This window comes from Hyperolius riggenbachi, chromosome 10 (assembly GCF_040937935.1).
Source record: "Hyperolius riggenbachi isolate aHypRig1 chromosome 10, aHypRig1.pri, whole genome shotgun sequence".
Lineage (NCBI taxonomy): Eukaryota > Metazoa > Chordata > Amphibia > Anura > Hyperoliidae > Hyperolius > Hyperolius riggenbachi.
Window position 1 is genome coordinate 182,586,615 of NC_090655.1, and position 20,185 is coordinate 182,606,799.

The window sequence follows — 20,185 nt, forward strand, 5'->3', positions numbered from 1 at the left end:
ACATTACAGTCTCTCTGACTCCCGCTCAGAGGTGTAGATAGGGTTTTCAGCGCCCAGGGACAAAGACCATTTTTGCGCGCTCCCTCTTCCCCCTGGACAAAATGGGTGTGGACACGCATCAAAATGCGGTCGTGGTCATGTAAACGGTTTTAACCACCAACTGAAGGAAAAATTCCACAAACACCAATGCAGGTTATAAAATTCAAAAAGTTTATTAAAAAAAAATAAAAATACAGATTCTGCTCCATATAACCAATGAGAATTACACACAACACAATCTAATATCACAGTCTTCTTAATATCTTCTGGTCTTCTTCCTATAGGACACTTCCGGAAGCTAGAAGGAAAACAACTGGTTAACAATAACACAAAACCTTTCCACCCGGTAAGTATTTGCTGAGCGTCTCCACCCTCCCTAATGAGAAATAGACCCTATTTGGGTTCCCAAAAACCCTGAGTACCAAAATAATTTCGGTTTAATGCTTCACTGAGAAGGCAGATATCAGTGGCGGACACAGCCAGCAGTGGGCCCCTGTGCAAAATATCACTTGTGGGCCCCCCTGATCTGCGCGCAGCTGCAGAAAATGGGCGTGGCTATAACCTCCGCGGCAAAAATGGGCGTGGCAATGACCGGATAAGGGCGGAGCTAACTGTAATTTAAAGTGATCCCGGGGTGAGAGTGATATGGAGGCTGCCATATTTATTTCCTTTTAAACAATACTAGTTGCCTGGCGGCCCTGCTGATCTATTTGGCTGCAGTAATAAACTGAATTACACCAGCAACAAGCATGCAGCTTAATCTTCTCAGTTATGACAATATTGTCAGAAACCCCTGACCTGCTGCATGCTTGTTCAGGGTCTATGGTTGAAAGAATAAGAGGCAGAGGACCAGAACGGCAACCAGGCAACTGGTATTGCTTAAAAGGAGAGAAATATGGCAGCCTCAATATTATTCTCACCTCAGGTTCCCTTGAAAAGTGCAACGCAAAGACAGTGGGCCCAAGTTTTGGTGACCCTTTCCCCAGAAAATTCACATAATTGTGCAGGTTTTCTCAAGAAAATACACATAATGTGAGCAGATTTGCCCAGAAAATACATTCAATCATGTCGGCAGATATGCCCAGAAAATACATTCAATCATGTCGGCAGATATGCCCAGAAAATACGTTCAATGATGTCGGCAGATATGCCCAGAAAATACATTCAATCATGTCGGCAGATATGCCCAGAAAATACGTGCAATGATGTCGGCAGATATGCCCAGAAAATACGTGCAATGATGTCGGCAGATATGCCCAGAAAATACGTGCAATGATGTCGGCAGATATGCCCAGAAAATACGTGCAATGATGTCGGCAGATATGCCCAGAAAATACGTGCAATGATGTCGGCAGATATGCCCAGAAAATACGTGCAATGATGTCGGCAGATATGCCCAGAAAATACGTGCAATCATGTCAGCAGATATGCCCAGAAAATACGTGCAATCATGTCGGCAGATATGCCCAGAAAATACGTGCAATCATGTCAGCAGATTTGCCCAGAAAATACGTGCAATCATGTCGGCAGATTTGCCCAGAAAACACATGCAATCATGTAGCAAATTTGCCCAGAACATGCATGCAATCATGTGGCAGACCTGCCCAGAACATACACGCAATCATGTGGCAGACCTGCCCAGAACATACACCTGCTAAAATAAATAATAAAAAAAACCATTTACTCACCTGCAGCAGCAGACCTCCTGTCCCAGCCTCCATCCGGCGCGCAGCTCCCATGGGTGGTTGGGTGGATAGGTAGCCTGGTGGGTGAGTGGGTAGGTAGCCTGGTGGGTAGGTAGGTAGGCAGCCGGGTGAGTAGGTAGGTAGCCCTTAGCCGGGTGGGTAGGTAGCCTGGTGGGTGGCTGGGTAGCCGGGTGGGTGGGTGGGTAGCTTGGTGGGTGGCTGGGTAGGCGGGTGGGTAGGTAGCCTGGTGGGTGGGTAGGTAGCTGGGTGGGTGGGTAGGTAGGTAGCCTGGTGGGTCTTTAGGTAGGTAGCCTGGTGGGTTGGTAGGTAGCCGGGTGGGTAGGTAGCCGGGTGGGTGGGTGGGTAGGTAGGTAGCCTGGTGGGCGTGTAGGTAGCCGGGTGGGTGTGTAGGTAGCCGGGTGGGTGTGTAGGTAGCCGGGTAGGTGGTTAGGTAGCCGGGTAGGTAGCCGGGTGGGTGGTTAGGTAGCCGGGTGGGTGGTTGGGTAGCCGGGTGGGTGGGTGGGTAGCCGGGTGGGTAGGTAGCCGGGTAGGTAGCCGGGTGGGTAGGTAGCCGGGTGGGTGGTTAGGTAGCCGGGTAGGTAGCCGGGTGGGTAGGTAGCCGGCAGGGTGGGTAGGTAGCCGGGTGGGTGGGTAGCCGGGTGGGTGGTTAGGTAGCTGGGTGGGTGGTTAGGTAGCCGGGTGGGCGGGTAGCCGGGTGGGTGGTTAGGTAGCCGGGTAGGTAGCCGGGTGGGTGGGTAGCCGGGTGGGTGGTTAGGTAGCCGGGTAGGTAGCCATGCGGGTGGGTAGCCAGGTGGGTGGTTAGGTAGCCGGTTAGGTAGCCGGGTAGGTAGCCGGGTGGGTAGGTAGCCGGGTGGGTGTGTAGGTATCCGGGTGGGTAGGTAGCCGGGTGGGTGGTTAGGTAGCCGGGTAGGTAGCCGGGTGGGTGTGTAGGTATCCGGGTGGGTAGGTAGCCGGGTGGGTGGTTAGGTAGCCAGGTAGGTAGCCGGGTGGGTAGGTAGCCGGGTGGGTGGTTAGGTAGCGGGGTAGGTAGCCGGGTGGGTAGGTAGCCGGGTGGGTGGTTAGGTAGCGGGGTAGGTAGCTGGGTGGGTAAGGTAGCCGGGTGGGTAAGGTAGCCTTTAGCTATCTGGGTGGGGGGGCCCGACTCCTATCCTCCCTCCCTCCCTCACCTCGGGGGCCCCCTCCCGGTATGCGCGGCGGCTGGCGGGAGAGCAGAAAATACAGGAAGTGTCCGGGGCTGCAGCAGACGCTAGAGGCAGCTGCCGCTTGGTCTCCGATATGTCTCCAACTTTGTATACTGCTCGCTACTTCCTGGTTTAGTAGTGAGCAGTATACAGAGTTGAAGACAGGGGAGACCATGCGGCAGCTGCCTCTAGCGTCTGCTGCAGCCCCGGAGACTTCCTGTCTTTTCCGCTCTCCTGCCGCATGAGGGGGGGAGGCCCGAGGTGAGGGGGGAGGACAGGAGTCGGGGCCCCCCAGGTTAAAAAAAAATAAAATTAAAAAAAACCCCAGCAATACTTAATGGGCCCCTGAAGCAGCGGAACTTCAGGGGCCCTCGTGCGGCGGCACGGCCTGTACGGGCGTATGTCCGCCACTGGCAGATATAGAGAAATTTACACTCTACGTTTGCTGATCAGCAAAATCTTTCATAACTCAATAGTAAATAGAGTACTCTTGCTTTTTGCTCTCAGTCTGATTAATTATTCTGGCTATTTTACTTATTCAATAGATCAGACCGTTTCCTAGGAAAAACCAGAATAACAAATGTATCAATTAGATGGTTAAAGGTTAATAAAGTGGTTGGTTAATAAGTTAATGATAAATAATAAAAAAAAAATTGGTTAGTGAATTACTAAAATTCTTATTAAATTAATAAGGTTACTAGAATTAAATAAAGAAAAAAAATGACTCCGTCACATTCTTATGAGCAAAACTACTCAATATGCTTGCAAAAAGAAACAGAAAAATAAAAATAAAAACAGTTTATTATTATTATTTATTTATATAGCGCCAACATATTGCGCAGTGCTTTACAAAGCACAATAAGACACATAGGAACATAGATATACTAACAAAATGTACAAAAGAGTTCCAAGCAGCACAAATATTGTGACAAAACCAGTAAACATTAGGAGGAGGACCCTGCCCTTGCGAGCTTACAATCTAATGGGTAGTGGGGGCCACACTAGGTAAGGGGGTGGAGGATCGAGGAGGCAGTGACCTTTTGCCTCTGATTACATTGTGTCAGATAAGTAAATAAGGGCTATAGAATGTTATAGGCTTGTCTGAAAAGGTGTGTTTTAAGAGTGCGTTTGAAGATGTCCAGGTTTGGAGCATGACGTACAGGCTGTGGAAGAGAGTTCCAGATAAGGGATGATGCTCGTGTAAAGTCTTGGATGCGAGCATGAGAGGAGGTGATCAGCTTAGAGGCCAGGAGAATTTCTTGGGAGAAGCGAAGGTTGCAGGAGGGACAATATCTTGAGATTAGTGATGAGATGTATGGAGGGCACAACTCATGGAGGGCTTTGTACGTTAGAGTCAGGAGTTTGAACTGGATCCTCTGGGTAATGGCTAACCAGTGGAGAGAACGGCACAGTGGGACTGCATCGGAAGAGCGTGTGGAGAGGTGAATGAGGCGGGCCGCTGAATTTAGAAGGGATTGGAGAGGTGCTAGCCTGTTTTGTGGTAGACCACAGAGCAGGGTGTTGCAGTAGTCTAGGCGGGAGATGATTAAGGCATGTACAAGCATTTTGGTGGCCTCTTGTGTGAGGAACGGACGGATACGGAATATATTTTTGAGCTGGAAATAGCAGGTGGTGGTCAATGAGGCAATGTGAGGTTTAAAGGAGAGCTCTGAGTCAAGTATAACCCCCAAGCAGCGGGCCTTAGTGGTTGAGGTTATTGGGGTGTTGTCTACTGTTATGTTTGCAATTGGTGGGGGTGTAGATAGTGTTGGTGGAAAAATCACAATTTCCGTTTTACTCATGTTGAGTTTGAGGAAGCGGGTGGACATAAATGCAGAAACGGCACGTAGACAGTCGGGGACTCTAGATAGTAGTGATGACACATCAGGAGCTGAGAGATAGATTTGGGTGTCATCTGCATAGAGGTGATACTGGAAGCCAAAAGAGTTAATTAGTTGTCCCAGGCCACAAGTGTAGACTCAGAAAAGAAGTGGCCCAAGAACAGAACCTTGAGGAACACCAACAGACAGTGGGCGTGGGGAGGAATTGGAGTTAGAGAAGGAGACAGAGTAAGAGCATCCAGAGAGATAAGAGGAGATCCAGGAATGTGCTTGTCCCTTGATTCCTAAAGATGACAGCGTCTGCAGAAGCCGAGCATGATCAACCGTGTCAAAGGCAGAGGAAAGGTCAAGGAGTATTAGAATGGAGAACTGGCCTTTGGATTTAGCTACTGTCACAGGAGCCCTCGTGGCTGACCGCACTTAGCCTTCTAAACGGTGCCAGCGGCGCACAGATCGTGCGAACTCTGGTCGCAGTCAATGCGCAGGAACCGCTAAGAATTAGCCGCAGACAACTCAGAAGGGAGCCTGTGAGACACGGGTGATTACAACTTCACCTACTGGTTCAGAGTAAACTGCCAACACCGCGGTTATCATGGGACCGTGGAGCCCACTAACTGACTGACTAATCCTGCGAATAAAACGGTTAAACACACGTTATTCTGTCTAGCCAACAACAAACAAACAGTAGCGTATCTTCAGAGACCCGGGATCATTTCTGTGTGTGCTGATAAGCAGGGTAGCGAAACAGTGAATGACTTGGGGAAAGTCGTTTATTCACGCAATATAAATAATTAATATATACAGACAATTATGGAAATCAACAATTATTAAAACAGTAATAGCCAGTATGAAAAATAAAAGAAGGGAGAAAAATACTTAGTTCCTGGAAAGATGTCCTTATTGTGGGAAGAATCATAAAGTTCTTGGTTTCAAAGTCCAGAGTTCAGAGTTCAGACCAGGTGGATGCCAGCATATCCTCAAGCTGGCATCTGATGAGTGCAAGATGGTTCAGTGTGGAGGACACTGAGTTTGGGTCCTCTGCCATTCTTATGCCCCTGAGTCAGTAGGAGGGAGTGAGGGCGGGGAGCCACACACCCCCTTGGAGGATGAGATGAGCCCTCCCCTTATCCTGAGGACCAGAAATCATATCTACCCATATATGGGCTCCATCTCACAGAACCGTACAGGTCAGGGCAGATTTATTAACATTTTCAGGTCTGTCTCGATTTACCCAGCGCCCTGATACCAGACATGAGGGGTGGGACCCCTGTGGTATCATCAGGGCACTTTGAAACTGCCTAGCTGGCAGTCCTTACCTCCGAAGGTTCTGAAACTTCCTCAGAACCAGCACCGGGGCTCATGCTACACTTCCCCCACGTTTGGTGAAGCTGCCATCTCAGGAACCCCAGAAATATGACAGATCTGGGAAGTTATGGATTTGCTATGAGACTCAGGTTATTCCCAGGCAAAGGCTCTTTGAAGTTTGGAGCAGCCAGCGAGGTGTCGCCTCCCCTGCTGGGAATGAGCCAGTGGGTCTGGCTTTTAGCCCAACTAGATTGCTCCTGCCATGGTGCTTGTCACCTTATACCTGATGGATGGGCCATCAGCACAGCTTGAAGCCAGGGACTCTCTGGGGCAGATTAGGCTCAGGCTCATTAGCATATCAAAAGAGCCATCCAGCCTTTGGAATGGTGCTCTCTTTGCTAAGAAAAGGACTTCAGCTGTCCCTACACACTCAACCCAGATTGTATCGTTTTGAAGCGCAATCGATGCAGGGATCGAGTGCGATCGTTCTTTTCTTCACGGGCGGTTCCAGGACGCGCCTGCGTCCCCGCAATCGTCCGTGACAGCCCTCCCCCTTGTCCGTGGCTTAGCCACTCATCCGCAAGATGTGTGGCGGCGCCGCTAACCTGGCTGACGGGCCTCGAGTTGCCGGTACGGCGGGAAAACCTATTGGAGCCTGTGGCTCGGTTCCCCTGGACCGGTCGCGGTCTGCTACCCTCAGGGTTGACCCAACATGGACCGTTCTGGACAGGGCGTTTGCGCCACTGCAGTCGGACGTGGTGTCTGCCGGGACTGCTGACAACGGGCAGTGGGTTGGTTAGGTCAACAGCCAGCCCACGCAGGGTTCCCCTGCGGAGTGGCTGTGGACCTAAGGGAACCCCGCGGGAATCCCTGGACCTTCCCAGCTCCTGACAGACGGCACATGCCCTGCAGTAGTTGGCTACATCCCTGTTCATCCGGGGCCAATAAAACTGTTTCCGAATACCGGCGAGTGTCTTGCGGACACCCGAGTGCCCTGTCAGAGGATTACCATGTGCGGATTTCAGCACATGTCCCCTGAACGCACTCGGGACCACAAGCCACTTGGTATCCGCGTGGGATCTACCTGTAGGGGGCTGTACAGACTCACTGTACAGTCTCCCACCTTCCCAGTACACCTTGAAAGCGGCCCCGTCTGCGAGGGGCTCAGCGGCTTGCTGCCTGAGCACCTCCAGGCTCGGGTCACTTTGTAGTGCGGCTGAGAATATGGCGCTGTCAGTTTCAGCCAACTGGCTCATGTCACACGAGGCCAGCGGCTGAAAGGTCTCATCCCTGCGGTCAGAGGAGGGGGAGTAGGCCGGAACCCCCTCCACCTGTTCTGAGCTCGGGTTCTGAGCAGTGCAGCTGCGCGGTACTGCTAGCACAGGTACACTGTCAGAATGGCACAGACGGACATTACTCAAATCATCATTGCATGCAGTAATGATATTGACAGGTATAGACATTTTTTCATTACAGACAGGTTGTACAGTAAACTCAGGTACAGTTACAGCATCATCACAACAGACAGTCTGTACATCAAACTCAGGTGCCTTTGAAGCAGGCACTATTGAACCTGGTACCCTTGAACTGGGCACATTCAACCCACCTCCCCCTGGTGCTCCCCCAAGTGTATAAAGTACCTGGTGGTGGGTGGAGAGTCCGTCTCCTTCCGTGAGCGACAAGGCGGTCGTGGCAGGTTCATAGTAGGACACAAGCTTGCCCAAATCAGTCCCTAGCAACACAGGGACTGGGAGATCCTTCATAACCCCAACAACCCTTTCGTGGACCCCTCCCACTCCCCAATCCAGCTTCACTCTGGCGTGGGCTATGTGGAAAAGGGTGCCCTCTACTCCAGTAAGGGCAAGGGATCGGCTGGAGCTGATGCTCTCCTTTGGCACAAGATGTGAGTGAACTAACGTGATGTCTGCTCCGGTGTCTCGAAATCCGGTGACAACTTTGCCGTTCACTCTAACAAGTTGCTGCTGGTCGGTTCGGTCGCGGATTTCCTGTCCGCGTGCAAACAGGACAAAATCCGATGATCCAGGCTGTGGTTCGCTGGCGGGTTGCCTCTGCTGTGGGTGAGGTGCAGGTGATGCAGATGATCCAGGTGCTGGTGGTGTCTGTCTCCGCTCCGGACAGTCGAATTTCATGTGTCCGGGCTGGCGGCAGTAGTGACAGGTGACCTCTCCAGGCGCTGCGGGCCTGGGTGCAGCAGCTGCGCTGGGTGGCCTCTGTGGCGGACGGCTCACAGGGGCAGGAGGGTCTGCCGAGGTATTGGGCTGACCTCCTCTCCAGCTGGATGGGACAGTTCTGCGGGTATCAGCCACCCGGGTAGTTGCAAAAGTCTCAGCAAGGTCTGCAGCGACAGTGGCTGAAGCCGGCCTGCGTTCTAACACAAACTGTCGTACATCAGCAGGGCAAATGTTCAGAAATTGTTCGAGGACTATCAAGTCCTCCAGGACGCCATAAGACCCTTTGGTGAGGCCTAGCGTCCACTGGCGGAGTGTGGTGAGCAAGCTGCTGGCCACATCTCGGTACGAATCAGAAGACTTTTTCTGCCAGGCCCTAAACTTTTTCCGATAGGCTTCTGGCGTCAGCTGGTACTTAGTAATGATAGTGTCTTTTATAGCAGCATAATCATTATCCTTCTCCGCAGGCAATTCTGCGAAGGCATCAAGCGCTTTGTAGCGCAGCAAAGGTGTCAGATGTCTGGCCCACTGGTCTTGGGACAGACGATACTGACGGCATGCTTTTTCGAAAGATCGCAAAAACAAGTCAATGTCTGTGTCTTTCTCGATATTAGCAAATTTAAATTTTGCACTTACGGGTGCTGCAGCTCCTTCAGCAGGGAGGCTGGGCGGTGAACTCCGGCTGGCCTGTTGAACCTTTGCCATGTTGAGCTCATGCTGTCGTCTCTCCCGCGCCTCTGCGGCATCCCTCTCCGCGTGGCGTTCTGCAGCAGCAGCAGCAGCCTTGCGTTCTGCAGATTGGCGTTCCCGTTCCTCTCGTGCTTCCATGTACTGCATGTACTTTTCCAGGTCAGTCTCCATCAGCTTTTGTAATGCCTGCTGCATTACCGGGTCAGCACCCATGGACAGTCCAGTACTGGCCAGTTCCGGGCGAGTAATGTCAGAAACTCTGGGATTGGGGTCCATACTGACAGTCTCTGGCGTAACTGTTGCAACAGGGCCCGCAGGATGCTCAACCTCTGTACGCCTAAGATCTTCAGCCTCTGGTTCCCCTTGATTGTCAGATGGGCTGGTATCCACCTCAGCGGACACTCCCGGCTCCCGCAGTTGCTGGGTATCCCATTGAAACAATTCCGTTACCAGGTCCCCTTGTTTCTTGCGGCCGACATCAATGCCTCTCTCTTGGCAAAGATTTTGCAGGTCCGCCAGGCACATTTTCTTGTAGTTCCCGGACATTTCCACGCCAAATAAAATAAAACTTTTGGGGAGGGGTACTGGCTACACAGTCTCTCTGTATATATAAAAAATATATTGCCTTCCAGCTACACCAACGAATTAGTTCGTTTCTCGATAGCGCTAGCGCTATCGCAGATACTTTCAGCACAACACAGGTCCCAACCGCTGCCTAACACTGTCACAGGAGCCCTCGTGGCTGACCGCACTTAGCCTTCTAAACGGTGCCAGCGCACAGATCGTGCGAACTCTGGTCGCAGTCAATGCGCAGGAACCGCTAAGAATTAGCCGCAGACAACTCAGAAGGGAGCCTGTGAGACACGGGTGATTACAACTTCACCTACTGGTTCAGAGTAAACTGCCAACACCGCGGTTATCATGGGACCGTGGAGCCCACTAACTGACTGACTAATCCTGCGAATAAAACGGTTAAACACACGTTATTCTGTCTAGCCAACAACAAACAAACAGTAGCGTATCTTCAGAGACCCGGGATCATTTCTGTGTGTGCTGATAAGCAGGGTAGCGAAACAGTGAATGACTTGGGGAAAGTCGTTTATTCACGCAATATAAATAATTAATATATACAGACAATTATGGAAATCAACAATTATTAAAACAGTAATAGCCAGTATGAAAAATAAAAGAAGGGAGAAAAATACTTAGTTCCTGGAAAGATGTCCTTATTGTGGGAAGAATCATAAAGTTCTTGGTTTCAAAGTCCAGAGTTCAGAGTTCAGACCAGGTGGATGCCAGCATATCCTCAAGCTGGCATCTGATGAGTGCTAGATGGTTCAGTGTGGAGGACACTGAGTTTGGGTCCTCTGCCATTCTTATGCCCCTGAGTCAGTAGGAGGGAGTGAGGGCGGGGAGCCACACACCCCCTTGGAGGATGAGATGAGCCCTCCCCTTATCCTGAGGACCAGAAATCATATCTACCCATATATGGGCTCCATCTCACAGAACCGTACAGGTCAGGGCAGATTTATTAACATTTTCAGGTCTGTCTCGATTTACCCAGCGCCCTGATACCAGACATGAGGGGTGGGACCCCTGTGGTATCATCAGGGCACTTTGAAACTGCCTAGCTGGCAGTCCTTACCTCCGAAGGTTCTGAAACTTCCTCAGAACCAGCACCGGGGCTCATGCTACACTTCCCCCACGTTTGGTGAAGCTGCCATCTCAGGAACCCCAGAAATATGACAGATCTGGGAAGTTATGGATTTGCTATGAGACTCAGGTTATTCCCAGGCAAAGGCTCTTTGAAGTTTGGAGCAGCCAGCGAGGTGTCGCCTCCCCTGCTGGGAATGAGCCAGTGGGTCTGGCTTTTAGCCCAACTAGATTGCTCCTGCCATGGTGCTTGTCACCTTATACCTGATGGATGGGCCATCAGCACAGCTTGAAGCCAGGGACTCTCTGGGGCAGATTAGGCTCAGGCTCATTAGCATATCAAAAGAGCCATCCAGCCTTTGGAATGGTGCTCTCTTTGCTAAGAAAAGGACTTCAGCTGTCCCTACACACTCAACCCAGATTGTATCGTTTTGAAGCGCAATCGATGCAGGGATCGAGTGCGATCGTTCTTTTCTTCACGGGCGGTTCCAGGACGCGCCTGCGTCCCCGCAATCGTCCGTGACAGCTACCAGTAGGTCATTAGCAACTTTCGTGAGGACAGTTTCGGTGGAATGGTGTGTGCGGAATCCAGATTGAAAGGGGTCAAGTAAGGAGTTGGTAGAGAGAACGGCAGACAGTTCTGAATGGATGTGACGTTCCAGCAGTTTAGAAGCAAAGGGGAGGAGCGAGACAGGGCGGTAATTGGATAGAGAAGTTGGATCAAGAGAGGGTTTTTGATAAGTGGTGTGATGATAGCTTGTTTGAATAAGGGCTGGTTCAGACGGACGTTTGCAGAGCGTTTACAGCCAGCGTTCAGGGCTTGGTGTTAAACGCTCCCATTCAAGTGAATGGGAGCGTTTGTACCAAGCTTTCAAGCGCGTTTACACAAACGCGGCGTTTGGGTCCCGATTTTCTCTGGCGTTCAAAGAGCCCCTGGAAGCTACATGTAGCTTCCAGGGGAGGTTAACCGCGACGGCTAATGTCCCCCTAGGGGAAGAAAAAACGTGACCGCATCCAAACGCACACGAACGCTGCTGAACGCGACGCCAGCAAACGCAACGCCTCCAAACGTCCGTCTGAACCAGCCCTAAGGAAGGAAAAGTGCCAGTGGAGATAGAAAGATTGAATAGAGTTGTTAGAGCAGGATTAAGGGAGGAGGAAAGGTGGGGGATTATATGGGAGGGAATGGGGTCCAGGCCACAGGAAGTGAGATGTGCTTTGGAGATTAGTGAGGAAAGACACTGTTCAGTGAGTGTGGTGAAAGATATTAGAGTGGGAGTGTGGTCTTGTGGATCGGGGGGAAGGCAGTTAGCAGTGGGCGAGGGTGCAGGTGGACAGAGGGAATCTACAGGTGATGGTTGAGCTGGTAAAAGTTTCTTTGTAAATCTCAAATTCTGTCGCTCCTGTATGTAATCTCTTCTGTTCTTTTGCAGGATCAGCCTATTGCTAGAAAAACAGTCTATTAACAGGTACTTATTCGAAATCTTTCAATATTACTGGTAAATTGACATATTAATCATTTCTCCTTTCTTTTACAGGAACCCAGCTGGACGACTCTTCCCAAAGGTAAGTATTTAATAAATATAACTTTGCACTGTACCACACTAAAAAAAAAAAAAATGCTCTTTGCACTTTATATTTTAAAAGTCAGTTGGCTATGAGGGTAAATAACAGGCCTTTAGCGGACAGGGCACTGGATTATTTCATTAAGCAGATACACTTTCTTCTCAAAATCACTATTTCATAGTCCCATACATAGTACATAGGTGATAGGCAGTTTTTGGACTTTCATAAAAAAAAAAAAAACTTTCTTCCCATTTCCGCAACAATTCAGGAAAACTTATGAAAATAACAATAAAGATGATAATCATACAAATTAGGGATTGTCAGTCTCAATTCTCAGCCTCACCAGCACTATACTTCAGCAGTGGGGGACATCACCATAGCCAATTCACTGTAGTCAAAATGTTCAAGCATCTTTCTTGTCACTGATTTATCACCATATTAATCATATTTCATACGTGTCAGATTTGTAAACATCTTCTCAGCACCTCTGTATCATCAGCTACTGGTTATACACCTGCCTGGCTCTTTTGCATCTGCCAAAATCTCTCTCCGCTTCCTCCCTTCCTGTCAGCTTTGATTGACTGATGACTGGCTTATCTTATGGAGGATTGAAGAATCATCATGGCGCAGTAATTTTCTCCCAAAATGTCAGCTGTCAGAGTGTCTGGCCTGCTCCTCCTCAGCTGTGCCTGCTGCATCCTTCCCATTCCCCTGTCCGCTCCAACTGCCAACTCAACCCCTCAGAGAGCCGTTATATCTTTCCTAACGGCTCCCCTGCTTGCGTGTCTGGTTGCTTAGCAACCTTCCCTCAGCCATCAGCCCTGCCGACCCACACAACAGCGCCCATTACAACTAAGGGCAAAATGCCCTTACTTAACAAACCTGTGTCAGCAGCGCCTCTATTTAAAGCTGCTGACCAGGTAATAATATAAGAATAAAAATAAATAGATCCCCCCTCTTTCTACCTGCTACAATTATAGGTGGAGTCAAAAGTTATTTAGATAACCATATGTGCCCCTTCACCCCATTCAGATAGCCAGATGCCCCCCCCCCTTTAAATAGTCAAATGTGAGCCCCTTTAGTTATCCAGATGTGCCCCCCTTCACCCTGTTCAAATAACCAGATGTGCCCCCTTTAGATAGCCTTATTCTGCTGCTGTTAACACTTCTGCAGAGGGAGGGAGAGAAGCAGGGGCACTTTGGACAGCCAGCGAGCCACCTCTCACGCACGCGGAGGTGCAATGGCCATGCTGTCCCGCTTGTGGACCCTTGGTGAGATAGCGGGAAGCTGCCCTCCCCTCATGTGCAGTGCTCGGGTAGAGATGAGATGCTCAGAGTATGCTTGATATGTGCCCTATCCATTAGGATCCTGTAAGTACATTACCTTTCAGTAGGCTGAAGCTACTGGTACTGGATTATGCTATATGTACTCTCTGCTTGAAATGTAGACAATTCATCACAAGCCTTTTTCCACACAATGGGCAGCATTCACAAAGCTTTACTGTATCCGGTAATGCAGAAATAGTTGTAACCATTTAAAAAGGGTATTGTAATGTAGGAGTGTAATTGACATGTGTAAGGTAAACTTAGCATATTACACTAAACTTCGCTTTAGAATTAGCATTGTGGAATCAAAATGGTGCATATAGATAGGCCTAACGGGCCCAGGGACAAAGACCAGAGCGAGGAACCTTCCAGAAGCCCCGTGCAAGCAGAGCGAGGCACAGCGCAGGCACAGTAGGGCAGAGCATGCGAGACACAGGCTGAGGGAACTGGTTCTCCTCAAAGAGCACCATTCGGTCAGTCAGAGCCAGTGATTGAGGGAGGCAGAGGCCAGCGGAGCAGCCGTAGCAGCTACCCCATGAGGCAAGCGGGGGCCCGGCGGCAGCAACCAGACCACCCAAGTGAGAGAAAGAGGGCAACAGTGGCAGAGTCCAGCAGCGACCGGAGACCACTTAAAGTGACAGCAGGCCGGAGCGGGAGCACATAAGAGGAGAGGGACACACTTTCAGCAGATGAGTATAGGCATTGAGCCAGCATCAAGCCACATGTTGTGATCAGTGGGGGCCAGAATCAGTGGAGGTTGTCTGAGAATAGTGACAGTTAACCCCAGCATACTGATTGGTATCCTCTGATTAAGGTGGTGTGACCTAAATCTGCCTGTCTGATAAAGCCTTAAAGAAGCAGTGGCATTGTGATGATAAACAGTTTATTTCTGCCATAGAGCACTGTGTTGCCAAATAAACAGAGACTGTGGCAAGTATATAAGTGTGAATTAACTTTGTCACCATAAAGTGAATAGCCTCCTCAGTGATATATAGCTCAGCTGCAAGCAGTGATTCTGACCCAGAGACATTTGACTGTCAGCCTACATCAGTACTTCAGTACATCAGTTCTTCAGTTATCAGTTTGTTAGTTCTTCAGGTAACTTACTAAAGCCTGAGATGAATAGTGAATCAAAAGTGTTATTGGTGTTAATTGAATACCAGGCCTGAAACAAAGAAAGGGAGAGCCAAAGGATTTAAGATAAAGAGAACTTGTCGGTAAAACATAACCGGATTTGTTAACCTGTCAGCAGTAAAGGAGAAGAGTGGTGATGGAGTTGCTCTGTATCCAGTGACACTGAGAGAATTACAGTAGGAAAGTAAAGCAACATCTGACAGAGATAAAGAGTCAACAAAGTTGGAGATATAAGTTTTGCAAATACAAAGATTAGAGCTTATTCAGTATAAAGTTCAACAGTAAAAGAAGTTAGATATTAACCAGTTCAGCCTTCAGTCGTTTTCACTTTATGCATCTGAGCAATGTTCGCCTCCCATTCATTAGCCTATAACTTTATCACTACTTATCACAATGAACTGATCTATATCTTGTTTTTTCCGCCACCAATTAGGCTTTCTTTGGGGGGGGGTACATTTTGCTAAGAGCTACCTTACTGTAAATGCATTTTAACAGTAAGAATAAGAAAAAAAATGAAAAAATTCATTATTTGTCAGTTTTCGGCCATTATAGTTTTAAAATAAAACATGCCTCCATAATTAAAACCCACGTATTGTATTTGCCCATATGTCACGGTTATTTCACCGTTTAAATTATGTCCCTATCACAATGTATCGCGACAATATTTTATTTGGAAATAAAAGAGCATTTTTTCCGTTTTGCATCCATCACTATTTACAAGCTTATAAAAAAAAAATAGAGAGAAATATTTCATCTTTACATAGATATTTAAAAAGTTTAGACCCTTAGGTAAATATTTATGTGTTTTTTTTTATAGTAATGTTTTTTTTTTTTTTTTATTTAACATTTTATGTGGACATTTTTGGGAGGGTGGGATATAAATAGGGTTTTATTTGGGGAAATATTTGTGTATTGTAATGTTTTTTTTACTGTTACTTGTAGTTTTACTTTTTGGCCACAAGATGGCAATCTTGAGTTTGTTTACATGATGTCACTCTAAGCGTACAATGTACGTTTAGAGGGACAGAGCTTCAGAAAAAGCGTAGCTTCCGAGAGAAGCTGTCGCTTTTTTAGCGGGGGAGAGGAATCAGTGATCGGGCACCATAGCCCGATACATTGATTCCTGGGCTACCGAATCCGCGGCCGGGAGTGCGCGTGCACGCACACGTGGCCTCCTGGACGTAGGTACTACGTCCTGGAGGCATAAATGATTAATGGTATAGCTGGGTGCATTGGTCAATTTTGATATTTTTTTTTTCTCTAACCCCTTTTTGATCAGTTGATTTTTTCTTTCTTTCTTTCTTTATTTTTGTTTATTATTTTGGGGATCCATATAAAAGAAAGTGGTGTCTAAGAGATATAGTAATTTGAGAAATACAGTAGAGAGAGTTAAAGTCTGAGAATTACTGAGTAAATGTGGACATTGTTTTGGAGCCATTTACCAACCAAAGAACTGCGCAAGTTTCTTCAGTGCCATACGGAGGAGACCCACTAATACCCTAAGGTTTTGCTGAGCAACATAGCTTGGACTTGGCAGCAAGGGACTGAGACTAAATAGGAACTGAAGTTGCTCAGTAGACCTGTCCCTATACAAGCCCATATGCCTCAGCATATGGTACTGTGATCGAAAGTGTTGTATTGAAAAGTGGTTGATGATTGTAAGAGAATAAGACCTGTGTAGCTACATTTTATGTAAGAAAGTATTGTAGTAACCTAACCTTTTATCCCGCAGCCTTTACCGGTGCACCGGCTGAGAAGAGGAGAAGATTTTATGTATTTTTGACCTATGATGTGCAAGGGAAATGTAAATTTGTGTTAAAAGTGTTACTGGTTCATGAAGTTACCAGTTGACCATTGTTAAGGCCACAAATAAATCTTTGATATTCACATCTTAGTCAGTGTCTGGTGGATTCATCTCAGCCAGGGCTGAACACAGGGATTAATCGGGTTACATGTCTAGTTTAGTGAAATGTCAATTCTCTAATGCTGTTACCACATGGCAAGCTGAAGTACCAATTTGTGCAGTAAACACCTCAATAAATGTCAATTCACAAAGATCTGAGCATGCGGTAAAGCCCAGTAACAGGCTCTCTTATTACCAACAGCTCTTGTATGTTGAAACCAGCCTTTGCAATGCTTCAGAGTGGATATCCCATGACTGGCATGAGCAGACAGCAAATAATAACAGCCCCTGTCTCCTGCAAGCCCCTGTCTCCTTGCTGATAGGATGCAAAGCTTTCTTGGGAGGGTCAAGCTTTTCTGTCCCCTAAGCAGCAGAGGAGAGAGAGCAGGAACAAAAGAGGTTTCCCCCTACAGCCCCTCAGATGTTTAACCCTTTAGGTTCCTGTTTGAAGATGTGGAGGAACAAGTGGGAAAATCACCTAAGCATGGTGTGTTCAATGATCCTTGGAGTTCATGTAAGCTGTAGCAATAAAATAAAATGTTTAGAAAGACGGATTCAGAGGGAACAGAGGCAGTATAACAAACATGTACATTCTAAAAGGATGTCGGGGATGCCTATTACTATTGTATTGCTGCCACTGCATGGAACAGCATGTAACAACACAGAGACAAATTAAATTAAAGCCCATTTTTTTCAGTAAATTACCAAACATCTACCACACCTGTGCAAATCTATGTGAATTGGGAAAAAAAAAGTCTAAAATACCGAATGCTGTATTTTACCGAGCAGATTTTTTTTTTTACCGATCAGCCCTTTGTGAATGTTGGCCAATATGTACATGTGACTGTGTTTTAACACATGTGGTTTTTTTTTTCTACAGTAGCCAGAGATTTTCAATTTGGAATTGCATGCATTGTGCGTAAAAATAATGCAGGTTTTATCTGTTTTAAATGCTATACAGAATCTCAGATCTCTCCTAAACACGCAGAAACCCCGTAGGAAAGCATACATTGCGTTTTTGCATGGGATTTCACATTGCGGTAAAACGCCCACGATTTGGGAGGGTGACCCTTGCCAAATTGAAGTAGTAAGGTTCACTGAGAAACAAATCAAAATAATTGTTTCATTCAACAGCTGAAAACAGATTATTAGATTTGTGCTTTTGCCCATGTTCTCTATACACCTGTCTTGATAAATAAGGTCCATAATGTGTAGTTAAGTTATTTAGTAAAAGCTCTCAGTTTGGAATAATATGAACCCGAGAACACATTGATGTAATTATTGGGCGGCATAATGGCTAAGTGGTTAGCACTATTGCCTTGCAGCACTAGAGTCCAAGGTTTGAATCCCAGCCAGAGTCTAATGGCTGCTGTAAAATACCTCCTAAAATGTGCTACAGACAGAAGGACAGTTAGTGTTTTAAATTCTTTGATGCTCTCTAAAACTGTATGGAAAATGTATAAATAAATTACTGCCCCATGCCTTGGTGGCAATTTACTAAGGTGAGTGAGTGGAACTTAAAATCACTTCAAACAGCCATTTCCTGTGACGTTTCTAAAACATTTTGCTTCATGCAACTATTTTTTCAATAAACTTTTTTTTTTAAATGTTTTACTACAATATACACATTAGAATATTATATCTGTCACTATTGTCTGAATGTTATTCCGTGTGCAGTTACTATGGCTCCGCATTGTCATTTCTCATAATACATATTTCGTACAAGTCTGATTTCTGAGTACATTTCTATTCAAAACATGATCAGTTTCATAAAATGACCTATTTTATATAAGCCACGCAATCACAGTGCTGTGAAGCAGGTAATGACACACAAACCACTGTCCCATTTAACACCTGTTGACAATGCTTCCAATGTGCCCTGATATTAACAATTTCACCAGCCCCATTCAGAAAGACTGTCTCCAGGTTAAAAGCCCTGGAACTCTCTCCCATTGTACTGCTGGGAATTACAGTGCTCCATCTGTCATTTACAATTGCTGACATGACAGAAACTGTCTGGGTCACAGAGTCAACTGGCACCACAGGTAATAGCTTTTTAATTTGCAGCCATTGCAATTTATTATACGTGGAATTAAATCCATGCTGAGAGACGACAAGACAATACTGCGGCGACAATAGAACACAGCCACACCAATGAAAACTTACCATCAATAATATTGTCAGAGGCAATAGCTACTCTCCTAATCATTTCTGGGCAAGCAGGCTTCCTTTGATAGAGTTACAATTACTGAAAAATAAGAATGTGGTACCAAAGATTTGTGAATTAATTTATGTACAGAACCTTTTTTGTACAAGAAAATGCTTTCAAATATAATTCTGTGTCCCTTCCAAGCTATATACATTGATAAACGTTAGTCGTCCTGCAATAGTGCAGCAGAGTAAGGGGCCCTGCTTCCTGCAGAAAGATGTTCACAATTACGTGTCCCCGAACTCCTCCTCCTCTGCAGATTTAGTCCTCATTGATGTGGCCTACGAAATATCCGCAGGGCACCGTCAGTCTCTACTCCTGAGAACATTTATAGAGGAGCCGTACTCTCTGGGAGAAGGGACTGCTTTTATCCTTGTATAGAAAGAACAAGAAACAATTCCTTCCATTAAATGAGCCATTGAGGCAGCTTTTGAGTTTAATAGAGGTTTTATTAATATAATCATTTCCATGATGCCCAGTAGCAAACTCTGGTCTGTTTTATGAGTACTCAAAGGCAGAGACATAAAGAGGCAGTCCTCAATGCATGCTTGACTGTTTTGATCTCATCAGGATGGGAAGCAGAAAAGTCAAGTAGTTCTATGTCAACGCAGATTTAATTCTGTTCTACTGATGATTTCCATTAGGTATATTTACCGTACTAACGTCTTAAAGTAAACCTGAGATTAGGGGAAAAAATGCTATACATACCTGGGGCTTTCGCCAGCCCCCTTCCCTCATCGTCCTTCTACGCTACCTGGATCCTCCAGTAGGTGGTCTGGTAATTTCGCAAGTCAGGCTATAGTGCACATGCGCAACCCAGCCCCGCACCTGTACCCCATCATGCACCAGTCGCTGGGAGAGTTCCGCACCTGCGCAGTACTACTTTGCAAGTGCAGAACATTCCTGGCCATGGGAGTGCGACGGGGGAGCGTGTCTGTGCGTTTGGACTGTGCCTGTTCCGACTGGATATGACATGCAATATTACTGGGCCACCTGACGGAGAATACAGGCAGAGGAGGAGGAGGACGAGTGACTGATCAGCCTGAAGGGGGCTGTAGGAAGCCCCAGGTATGTATAAAAGGTTTTTTTGTTTTTTTTAATGGATGTGTTGGGATGCATTATCATTTTGATTTGAATATATTCTTTGGTGTAATCATGGATGGTCATCCTGCACATAGAGTGACTTTGTGACATTGTGTACATATGGAATATCCTGTGCTCAATTACCTATTTTAGACTCTTTTGCTTGTAATCTTAACCACTTGCCGACCAGGGCTTCCTGCAATGATCGGTGCTGCTTGGGCTCTCCAGCCCGCAGCACCGATCAGGAGTGAGCCAGAGCGATCAGACTACCCCCCTTTTTTCCCCACTAGGGGGATGTCCTGCTGGGGGGGTCTGATCGCCGCCGGCTCTGTTCGTTCGGCGGGGGGGGGCTCCTCAAAGC

The 20,185-nt window shown here is 47.2% G+C and overlaps 1 long non-coding RNA gene across 1 annotated transcript; it reads left to right on the forward strand.

Moving 5' to 3' along the window:
• Positions 1-273: 273 nt before the first annotated feature.
• On the forward strand, positions 274-16,523 carry LOC137534020 (uncharacterized). Its single transcript, XR_011024276.1, has 4 exons — positions 274-385; positions 12,038-12,073; positions 12,143-12,170; positions 16,362-16,523. It is a non-coding gene; the product is annotated as an uncharacterized lncRNA (long non-coding RNA).
• Positions 16,524-20,185: the final 3,662 nt, after the last annotated feature.